Below are 11,136 nucleotides of genomic sequence, written 5' to 3'. Positions count from 1 at the left end.
GTCAACGGGTCAACATAGGCCAAATTTCTAAAATTGTCAATTTTAATATGATTTACTTGAAATTTGAACAGGGTTTGCACATCATGTCAATGAATTCAACCACCCATTTTTATGAAAGCAACATAGGCCAAAAGGTTAACATAGGCCAAAGGTCAACAACCTTGTTGCAATTTCTAAAATCTTCAATTTTCATCCGATTGACTTGAAATTTGAAGAGGATTTACATATGAGATCACTGAATTCAACCAGCCAATTATTTTTTTATGGTCAAATTTGTGTTAGGGATTTCACAAGTATCATGCTCTGCACGGCAGCTTTCTTGTTTGTTGGTGAGAAAGTGTGGTGTGAGGGGAAGGGAAGGCAGTGCAAGGGGAGGGGAAGGCAGCATGAGTTGAGGGTAAGGCAAAGCAGCGTTAGGGGTGGGGAAAGGAATGGCGATAAAATGCACCCAAACAGTAACATTGGGTGGTCGCTAGAGGACCCTTATTTTCACTTTTTCCGTCTGTCTCTATGTTTGTTTGTCTGTATGTAATGGACAGCTCTGGAGACCAGAGGAGTCAACCAGATTTTGATGAAACTTGACAGGTAGGTTCATACCAGGATATAGTTCTATGCTTTTGAGCACCGTTGCTATGGACACCACCGTTGCCTAGCAACGGGACTTTGAAATTTTTGAAAAATCCTAAAAAATTTATTTTTTCGAAAATCAAAAATCGGCTTCCAGGCTTTTATGGGCACAATTATCAACCTCTTTGTCAAAAAATTTCAGCCCGATCCGTCAAAAACTGTATGACGAGTATGCAATTATGTCGCGACCACCCATGTCGCCAACCGGCTTGTTTTCTTTTTATCCACTGGGTTCGATAGAAAACTGGACGGGAGCATTTAAAACCCACACTATCTACCTGGCAAAGGCCTGCCTACCTGCATGCATACATGCTCACACATGCAGTGATTTTTGCACCCCTCCAGTCTGTTCATTCTGAATAAAATTCGTACATGTTGCAGTCCCTCAACCGAGGGGGAGTGGTGGGGGAGCAGGGGGCGGGGGAGTGGTGGTAGAGAGAGTGAGAGGGAGAGAGAGAGGGGGGAGGGGGAGAGGGGGAGAGGGGGGAGAGAGGAGGGGAGAGAGAGGGGGGAAGAATGCTCCCAGGTAAGCTTGACTCTCATGGCTTTTCCCAGAATGGTGCAACTGCCCCGAAGAAGACTACGCTCCATGCATATGGGGGATCTAACAAACCTCACTTCAGGGCTGTACATATAACCTGCTCATACCAAGGTAGAACAGCCAGTGCTGAGTTCTATGTCAGAGTCTGATAGCTCAGGCATATTAGGCTTACCAACATCGTTTGCCATACAGCTCATTGTGCTAAACTGCATTCTGAATGACAATGAGAAATCACTGTACCTACCAGTCACATCCAAATATGACCTATTTAAGCTTTACCCTGAATGACTCAAAGGAATTGGTCATTTCAAAGGGAAGGTACACATCACTGCAGATAATACCTTACCTCCAGCCATACATGTACCTCGCCTCTGTCCCATACACATCCTGGACAAAGTCAAGCACGAGCTCAACAAGGTGGAAATCCTTGGCGGCATCACAAAATTAACTGAACCTTCTAACTGGGTATCAAGCCTAGTCTACAGTAGAAAAACCTAATAGCCAGCTCCGGATATGTCTTAACCCGAAGGACCTCAAAAAGGCCATTAAAATTTCCACTACAAGACACCAACACTGGAGGAAGTCACACCAAACTTCCACAATTTGTCAGTATTCTCTAAGTTGGATGCATGGCATTGATACTGGTTGAGTACAGCATGCTCACCTGCATCAACAGCTTGTTTGGCTGAATATTGCTTCCTCAGGCTCCCATTCTGTCTCAACATGAGCCAGGATGCATTCCAACACAAAATGGATGAGATACTGGAGCACTGTCGAGGTGCAGAAGGCATTGCTGATGACATTATCATCCATGGCCGGACTGACGATGAACACGAGATCAACATCCATCACCTCATGACCACAGTCCACGAACATGGGCACATCTTTAACATCGACAAGTGTGAAATTAAGAGGCCAAGTGTTAAGTTTTTTGGCCTGATCCTTGACTCAAATGGATTTCATCCACAATCTGGTAGAGTCGAGGTGATCAGCAAATTGAAGACACCCACGAATGTCACAGAACCACAACAGTTCCTCCGCATTCTGAACTACATGGCATCATTCATACCGCATCTCTTGGAACAAGCACAAGCACTCAGAGAACTCCTAAAACATGATGCTAACTTTGAATGGATTTCATCACACCAACAAACATTCAACTTCATCAAAAGACTAATCTGTCACCAGATGACGCTCAGGTACTTTGATCCACACAGCGCAACCTTCATGCAGGTGGACACATCTATGCACGGACTCGGCGCTGCTTTATGCCAGAACGGCAGGCCCATAGCATTCACGTCAGACTCTCAGTGATGGTGAAACCAGATATTGCCAACATCAAACACAAACTGCTTGCAGTAGTCTATGGGTGTGAGAGGTTCCACACATATGTCTACAGAAGTCATTTCACTCTGGAATCCGACCATGAATCATGAGAGATGATTCACCTCAATAACGTCTCAGCAGCACCTCAGCGACTTCGACACCTACTTTTCCGTATTTTACCTTATGATCTGACCACTGTGTACTTCCCCGGGAAGGACATGCTGCTGGCCAACGCGCTGTCTTACCAACTGTGTGAGAACCTTGTCAACACCCTGGACACTGGTGTATCCATCAGTCTTGTCCAGGTTTCTGCCAATAAGCTTGCAGAACTATGCCAGTCTATGCACAAGGAAGAAGGACTGCAAGTTGTGGAGGAATGTTGGTTCTGAGACGAGTCCTTTTTCACAGGACCACTCGCATACGCTCGCTTTCACTCGTTATACTTGTTTTCGCTCGCTCACCTGCTTAATGACTTATCTCAAAACCAACATTCCCCTATTATTCTGGGGGCTTGGTTATTACTGGTGGTCTTTCACCACACTCACATCTTTATATTAAACTCACATAGAGAGCCAATGAATATTTGTTTAAGTTCTATTTTAGGAAATAACCTAAGCCTGGTGTTGGCTTAGTGGTTGGGGTGGTGGTTTGGGATCCTTGGGTCCTGAGTTCAAGCTCTGTTGGGCTGCTGAATGAATACACCAGGAGGTTGACTCAGCTTGTCATCCTTCTGAGGTTGGCAAAATGAGCACCAGTTCCAGTGTGTGTACTGGTAGAGGGGCACTGCATCGGCGGTGCAGCGGCATAGCTGTGTCCCAACCAATGATGCAACCAGCAGCCACAACCAGCAGCCACAAGCTGCACTTGAAAGAGAGAGAGGAAATAACTTGATGTTTTTATTTTTAACACTCATCACCATCGAGTTTCTTGATAAATAAGATGTTGGGACTTGGTTCTTTGTTTAAGTATTGTTGTTGAGTAGAGATGAAATTAAAAACCTCTCTCAATGTTTTCTCTGAGTGCCTCTTGAGCCACATATCATTTTGAGATTGCAGTAGATTATTTCTCCATTGAAGTCTTGACATCCATGAAATCTTGTTAAACCCCTCAATCTGTGTGCTTTATTTACACTTGTCTTGGTTTTCTCTTCAATGAGATCTTTTTGATATTTACCACATTCATTATGTTTTCCATTTAAATACCAAGGCTGTGATTTTTCTCCACTCTTTGGTTTGGTTATTGCTTGGTACTATCATTGATATACCAGTAGAAGAGGCGGCGGTAGCCTATTAACCTCAACCCAATTTTTCCTTATGTATATCTTATCACCTGGTGTTGGTTTAATGGTTCGCGTGGTGGGCTTGGGATCCAAGGGTCCTGAGTTTGAATCCTGCTCAGCTGTTGAATTAATACCAGGTGGGGTTAACTTGGCCTGTCATCCTTCTGAGGTTGACAAAATGAGTGCCAGCTTGCTGGTATACTGTATCGGAGTGGTGACCCATCCAGGATTGTACCCAATAGCCAAGGAGACTGCTTGGGCAGCACCAACACTCTGCACAGAGTATGGTCCCAATGGATGGATGGATATCTTATCACTTTCTCCGATACTTTATCTGATATCTTATCTCTTAAATATCTTAACTCTTATGTATATATATTTTTTTAAATATATTCACTCTTTAATTTCTCAACACTTATGTATATCTTATCTCTTACACTTATCTTAGTACTTAGTATATCCATAAGGGAAGCTGGCAATTCCATTTTCTAAAATAAATCTCTTATCATCAAAAGCCCCCAATACTTTCTTATTTATATTACCTCCTCTGAATATAAATGGTTTTAACTTGTTATTGAGTTTGCTTGGATCAGAAAACCGTTTAGGAAACGTTTGCAGTCACGATGACGTAACACTGTGTGTAACGACGTTATCACGCGGACAGCAAAAATGCCAAAAGCGCACTACGTATATTTGACGTGTGCGTGTGATTGTGTGCGTGTGCGTGTGCATGTAAATAAAATTATTTTATATTTGTTTTCATTTTTCCATACTCTTCCTTCTTGAAGACTAAACAGTTGTAATAATGTTCAAAGTTTATTGTTTCTTTGATTACATTTTTCTTTACCCCTTTTAACTTTTTATCACTCTTTTTAATATTATTAGCAATATATTTATAAGCATAAGCCTTTGCTCTCAATCCCACAAACTCACTCATTATATTTCCACTCAACTCATCTTTAAACTTTCCAATAACCTTTTTATTCTTTGTAGATAATAGTTTGTTATCTGATTTATTATTGCTTGTATCACAAATATCAACATCCTGAGACATAGCCTTATAAATATCTTCTGTATTGATTTTCAAAATAAAACTATCTGTATCCATATAAAGTAGATTAACTTAATCCACTTATTTCTTCTTTAAGTTGTTGTAGAAGTAGTCATACATTAACAACTTTGACAAGTCAAGAATTGATGTTCCCATATAGATAGGTTTATCCATTTCAATACTTTCTTTGTTCAAATTAAGAGTACAAAAGTTCTCTGAAAACTCCTCTGCATTTTGAAAACTTGATTTATTAATTAATTTAGATTCTTCTTTCCAAGATGAAGCAAGTCTTATGTTTTGTCTTTTCCTAGCATTTTCTAAACATGCATAAACAGCATTATTCATAAATTTATAAAAGTCTTTCTCAAAATCTATTTTTGCGTCTGTTCTCCTTTTCGTATTAAAGGCCCGGTCACACCTTGACGTTTTAGCCAGCGATGGCAACGTATTAAAATGTATGTAAAACGCTGGCTTACGTTGAACTTTTGATGTTTTTTTTTAAAGATTCGGACGTATTCATAGCGACTTGGTCTTATGTATAAAGCATTGGTAACGGACACAGAACGTTTCGTTGTGTTATAGATAACTTATACCAACGAATGCTGAACCTGTTGTCGGCCTACACAACCGATGCCCAATGATAGTCTAACTTAGGCATAGCGCGTTGCACGCATCACCGACGATGTCGTGACGTAGCCTATTAAAAGGCTGACGCACAACGATTCGAATCATAACTGCCGTAGAAATGGAAGTGACAACATCGCGGTCACACCTTGGCGATCTTGCCAGCGTATGCCGACTGAAGAAAAATGTATCTAAAACGTTGGGGCATGTCAAATACGGTATCAGTAAGTTTGGTATACGTGAGTAGAACACTAAAGTACGCTATCATACGTCGTAGTAAGTAGAGTACGTCAAGAAATTTTAAACATGTTCAAAATTTTACGACGTACTCGGCGTATGACACACGTTCTGCATGCGATGGGGATAAGTTTTACACACGATATGTAGACGCTTACACACGTCCACAAAGGCTACTTATAAGCTACTCATAAGTCGAAAAATGTCGCGGTAATGTCTTTTTTACGCGAAACTTATTTCTAACTTGTGTTTGACGTGCTTTCAACCAATTCTTTACGTAGTCCCAACACACATCGACGTATGTAGACGTATTCCAATGACGTCTTCCAGTCGACAAAAAAAAAAAAATTAACGTGTTTCTAGCTTACAACTACCATATAAAGACGTGTTCCCAGCGGTTTTGGGAATTGGTATATAAAAATGGTGTTCATAAAAGGGGAACCCAACAGTGTTTTCGAGTCCTTTTTGAGTCGATGTCCATGTCAGCAGTAACAGTATCAGTATCAGTATTAGTATTAGTATTAGTAGTAGTTTGTTCATGTTGGCAGTAGTAGGTGAGTGTGAGAGGGAGGGTATGGGTTATGATGGATCGTCCTTGCGTCCGCGTGTCCACGGGTAGGAGACATCTTTTCACCATTGTTGGAAGTTCTTCGCGGCTAATTTTTTATGGGGCTTTTTCAACAATGACCTATGGCTTGTTTTTACGATTTAGGTCTATTCGTAACGGGTTGGACAAATGCACAATGAACTAATAATGTGCATAGAGCGCTTTGATTACTTAAAGATACGGTATACCAACGAATAATTATCGTGTAGCCGGCGTTCACAAACTATGCCCAACGATAGCCTAACTTATCCATATCGTGCGGCAGTTTATCTTTGCCGGTGACGTAGGGTTTGCTATTCATAGGCTGCCACTCAACGATTTAAATGGCTGCATCTCCACTATTGAAAGTAGACGCTTGCGCTGAACAATTGGATTTTTTTTACACTCAACGACTTTTAAACGGTACCACTCAGCTATTTTCATTGTTTACAATGAACGATTTCAATTGCTGTCACTCGCCTTTGTTTTTTGACGCTGGGGTTTGGAAATTTGAAGCGTTTCTTCTGAACGTGTTAAAACGCTCAAACTCGACTATTTTAAATAGACGCTGCCGATGGACAATTGGAATCATAGCCAAGCTAGACATCGAAGTGTGAACATCCTCGTCATGCCGAAGAAAAGTTTGAAGAATGCTGCAAATAAGTGTCTTGGCCGTGGCCGTGGACGCTGACGCAAGGACGATCCATTATACCGACGTCTTTCAGCCTATGAGTAACTTAAAAGTAACGTCTGTCGATGTGTGGCAACGATCGCGTAACGTGCCAACAACACGTTAATCATAGGTTAGAAATAAGTTTCGGGTACGCTAAACATTACCTCGGCGTGTCTCAACTTATGATTAACTTACAAGTAGCATGTGTTGACGTCTGTCAACGATCGCAGACCGTGCATACAACTTGTGGCCAGCGTAGCGGAACGTGCGAGTCATACGCCGGCATACGTTGTGAAATTTCAAGCATGAAAAAATTTGAGGACAACCAAAAAGTACAACGTTTAAAGCCAGTGTACAACGACGTATGGCAGTGTTTTTCAGCGTGCTCTCAATGTTATCAAAACTTACCCATAACGTATTCAACGTGTGCCAGCGTTTTAGAAAAAAAATTCAAAAATCGGCATACGTTGGCTGAAACGTCAAGGTGTGACCGGGCCTTTAGATCAATATTTGTCTTTAACCAATGACGTTGTTTAAACTCGAAGATTCTATGAATTTTCTTCACTCTCAACCCAGCAGATAAAAATTGTCTCAAGTTTCTTTGATGTATAACATAATTCTCTTTATCATATAATGAAGTAAGTAATTTTTGTGTTGATTTGCCAGTAGTAAGCAATGATTGTTGATAACCACGATGCCGTTCTTTTCTCAGGCTTTTCTTATTAGGAACATATGGCAGGTCTTTATGCTTGTTGTGGAATTCTTCTGGATATTTCACATTAACCTCAAAATAATTCCCAGCTTCGAGTTTATCTCATTCTTTTTGAGAATAAATATCAATGTTTTGTAAAACTCTTTCATAATGTTTTTCATTAGCTCATTTGAGTTTTCCAGAAAGTAAAGATTGAGACATAGCCCATCCATACAAATTATTGGTAGCATGGTTTTATAGGGCTCCTGGTGTGAAGGAAGAAGGAGGAGGAATAATTCAAAAGGGCATGTGGTAAGGGAAGAGTATTGATTTTTGGGGAATTTTCACTTGCCAGTGATATATTGGGTCCAGGAATAGGGAAAGGGCAGAGCAGATGAGGATTTCCCAGTTTTAGTCCAGGATTGCTTTTTAACCCAGTTTGTAGATAAGCCCACGAGGGGGAATGTAGTGTTCGACCTCCTTTAAAGTAACAATCCCAATATGGTGGAGGAGGTGTAGGTAAAGGAGTGTTGAGGAGCAAATGACTATAACATTGTGTGTGTGTGCAAAGACTCTGTTAAGGGTTCGAGTTCAGGATAGTAGAGTAAGGCTATTAAATTTCAGGAAAGCAAACCTTGAGGTTATGAGGAGAGTGTTGGGTAATGCAGATTTGGAGAAGCTAACAATAGGACAATCAGCATCAGAAAAATGGGAAACCTTCAAGGAGCACATGTGCAGAGTACAGAGTAAGTATGTTTAATTTCAGTTGTGTGGAAGGTCTTGGAGACATTAATTAAGGACCAGATGAGGAACCATTTAAATAAATACAAACTAATTAAAGGTAGTCAGCATGGGTTTACCAGAGGAAGGTCTTGTCAAAAATTTTTTTTACAGTTCTATAAAGCAGCATCTGATTGGGTGGATGAGGAAATGGCAGTGGATATAGTGAATCTCGACTTTAAGAAGGCATTTGATAAGGTACCACATTGGAGGTTGTTAGCCAAAGTGAGGGCTTGTGGAGTGGTTGGTCAGGTAGCTAAATGGATTGCAAACTGGCTTAGTAATTGGAAGCAAAGAGCAGCTGTGAGTGGGAGGATGTCTTGCTGGGAGGATGTAAGTAGTGGGGTACCTCAGGGATCAGTACTCGGACCATTACTATTCATTATTTACATCAACGATTTGGATATTGGGGTGAATTGTAGGCTTTCCAAGTTTGAAGATGACACAAAGCTTGGAGGTGAGGTGGATGGCAGAGGGGGTGGTGATCAGATTCAGGAATGTATTGATACTTACAGAGATTGGTGAAAAGATTGGCAGATGCAATTTAACTTGAACTAGTGAAAGGTGTTGTGGAGGGGGAAAAATCATGAAAGTAGATGGTGCAAAGGGCAAGTTTAAAGTGTGTCACACAGGAGAAAGATTTGGGGGTGGTAATAGATACGGGAGGTAAGCAGGTAGCACAGTGCCAGGCAGCTATAGGTAAAGCAAATAGGGTTTTAGGTTGTATTTGGAGGGGGATCAATTATAAGTCAAAAGAGGTGGTGTTAACATTGCACAGGAATTTAGTGAGGGCCACATCAAGAATATTGTGTGCAGTTTTGGTCGCTACAACTCAGGAAGGATATAGATACCATAGAGAGGGTTCAGCGCAGGGTTACTACATTGATTTCGGGCCTAGCTAGACTCAGCTATGAGGAGTGGCTGAAGGAGACGGGGATTCATTCACTCGAAAGGAGGTGGTTATGAGGGGATATGATGAAGATGTTTAAGATAATCAATGGTGTGGACATAATATTTGCAGAAGGGTTCTTGAGCAGAATAGACAGTGATTGTACCAGGGGCCATAGCCTGAGAGTGAAGAAGAGGAGAGTTATAGAGAATCGAGTTATCGACTTCTACTCACCACTTAAGGTTGATGACTTTGTCCAGTCTGAGCGGTGTCCCATAAGCTGTTAAGCTTGAGTATGGGTGAATACAGTCACAAGTTCAATAAGAAGCAAGAAAACACTAATCGCCAGTGGACAATTTTGGTGTCGTGTCCACTAAATTATTGTGGTCCACTCGGTGACTCGGGTGTCAGAAAAGGCCAGTTCCTGTGGGAATATGCTGCTCACCAAAATGGGTTCAATGATAGTAGTCCCGCGTATGAAAGGAGCAAAAACCCACTGAAGATAGAGCCATGACACGGCATGTGACACGCAACTGCGGGTGCAGAGAGCAAACTGCTGCGGGAGGATCAGGCTGCGAACGGAGTTTAACTCCAGTGAACTCCAATGAACTTTAGTTTAACTCCAGTGGAACTCAAGTCCGTGAGTCATTTCCACGATCGTGTAAATAGCGAGCCGCCAGGCAGGAAAGCGTCATTGCACTTCCGTTAAAGCCTTCCTGGCCCTCGTCTCTTGGGAGGGTCTGAGAGCCCGAAAGTAGGGGGCAAAATGATTGGTTAGAAACCAGATTTAAAAAAAAAACCACCGCTACACTACTGCCATTGGTTGGACAAGTAAATGGAACAAAGTAAATGATGTAAAAGTACGAACAAGTTGGCACTGATGATAAGTACATTACAGGGTTAATAGAGCAGTAAGGCAGGGGTCTTTCACTCAGAGAGTTGTTAATGCATGGAATGGTCTCCTTGGAAAGGTTGTGGCAACTGAAACAAGAGAGAACTTTGAATTGGAATTCGATAGGTACCTGGAAGTATTGGAGATACAGGGGTGTAGGGATGTTGACGGGACTTTTAGGTAGCTCGAGTATGGATGGGTGAAGGTGTACATCTGTGCAGTGTTGTTTGTGGGGTCTTTTCAAGGGGGTGGTGTGTGATGTTGATGTTGTGTGTTTCTCACCCAAGAACCGCCTCAGCCCACTCATTTTTTAATCGGACTCGGTGTGGTATTCGGTGTGGTACTCGCGAATGAAATGCTGATATACACCACAACAGCCACAACGATCGTGGGCTTTCGGAATCCCCCCCCCAAAAAACTCAGGTAAGTTTGACGCGAGCTCTGCTGCCAACTACGTCATCAAGGCTGCCATACATTGAACAACAAAGGAACTGCTCGCCAAAGCAGCAGGATGAACGGCATAAAATCAATTATACTTTCCTCAAATACATAATTAAAAAAAACACATAACAATGTACAGCAACGTGAAAGATCTACGATTGCGTCAAACCTCATTAAGATTAATTTAAACCCGTTTTAAAAATCGTTTGAAATCAACATTTACGATTAACAACTGGATTCGAGCAAAAGCTTAATAACATTCCCTGTTTCTTTTTAACTGCTCAGCCGCGATGAGGTACACAACAACGTCAACGCTTCGATATAATTAAGATATGTTTTGTACTGCGGGGTTGTTACCATACACCGCCGCAAACCTTGCATTCAAGATTACACATCATTCTGTCGAGCACAAACGGAAAATAAGTAATAAATTAACAAAAAACAAATAATATTAAAAAAAATAGTCGCATGATTAAATTGTACGTGTTGGATTATCAAA

The sequence above is a fragment of the Eptatretus burgeri genome, chromosome 4, assembly GCF_056783735.1.
Source record: "Eptatretus burgeri isolate ZD-2024b chromosome 4, Ebu_testis_v1, whole genome shotgun sequence".
Classification (NCBI taxonomy): domain Eukaryota; kingdom Metazoa; phylum Chordata; class Myxini; order Myxiniformes; family Myxinidae; genus Eptatretus; species Eptatretus burgeri.
Note: the sequence above shows the minus strand (reverse complement) of the source record.